Raw genomic sequence first — 1310 nt, forward strand, 5'->3', positions numbered from 1 at the left:
AAAATTAGAATAACATTATTAAACTATTACATATCACGTGGATGAGAGCAACTATATATGTTTTATTGAAGATAAAACTTTACAAGAAGGATAGTTGAAAGAACAGACTGTTTCAACATCTTGACATTTGAAACAGAGAGCTGTAACAAAATGCATTATAGTTACTCTAGGGAAAGTAAATGTTTCACTATAAATGAGAAAACTCATATTCAATCGGATAAACAAATATTTCAGGCTTCCTTCAAAAGATAAGACAGTTTGAATATGGAGAGAATGACTTCCTTAGTAAATTATAAGGTGCAGTTATGTAATGGACCACTATTTCTGAATTACAGTAGTTTTAGTCTTCTTTGCTTAAGAGTTCTCTTTGTAAGGTAAAGTATAAAAAAATAAGAACAATAATTAGTTATAAAATGTGCATCTAGTTTGGGAAAGTAGTCCAATATGCTTTTGAAAAAAAAAACAAAAAAAACCAAAAAACTTTTCATTGGTCTATTGTGAATTTCACATCAGGCACCCAGTTCCAAACTCATCTCCCCATCCATTCATATCTGTCCTTTGGTATTTGCAACCTCCTCCAAAAGTAAACGCACATATACAAACAAACAATAACAAAATAAATCATAGAAAACATTTCATTATGGAAGCTGTAGTATGTCACAATGTGTTCCACATTACATCTTTACTTGCAAATGTTCATTGCAAAGTATGAACAAAGTATGATGCTAAGCAAGGCCTAAGAGCTACAGCCCTTGAGAAGAAAGAGATAGCTCTACTGCTTTCATGCCCTGGGGTCAATTCTTTCAACTACAGAAGGTGACAAGTCTGGGTGAAGCAGGACATATCCCTTATCCGCACTATGGAGGCCAGCTCTCCTTTGCTCTTGCCCTTGGACCTGGCATACTTGCCCCCACATCACCAGGGTCAGCTCTGCTGTTTTGTCCAGGCTAGGTACAGGACCTGCTCTCCTGAGTACTGTAGCTGGTGACAGGCAGGGACAGCTTTCTGGAGCTCAATAATTGTCTGTTTGTTGCAAACAGGTGGTTGTGGTATGGCACAGCCCTAGCAAACACCTTTAGTCCAAGAGCTTTCTGTAAATAGGAATAAATTAAGTTAACCCTGGCTCAAGAGGCAGAGCAAGTAACCAGCTGTCAGGAGTTAAACAGAAAGGAGGGACTTTGAGTTGAAAGTTATTTAAGGCAATGTGTAAAACAAGAAAGAGCTTTTGGCTTTCTCCTGGGCTGTGAGCTGAGTAGGAAGTTTTTTTCTTTCTTTCTTTCTTTCTTTCTTTCTTTCTTTCTTTCTTTCTT

This window comes from Psammomys obesus, unplaced genomic scaffold (assembly GCF_907164565.1).
Source record: "Psammomys obesus unplaced genomic scaffold, mPsaObe1.curated_primary_1811, whole genome shotgun sequence".
In the NCBI taxonomy this organism is placed as follows: Eukaryota; Metazoa; Chordata; class Mammalia; order Rodentia; family Muridae; genus Psammomys; species Psammomys obesus.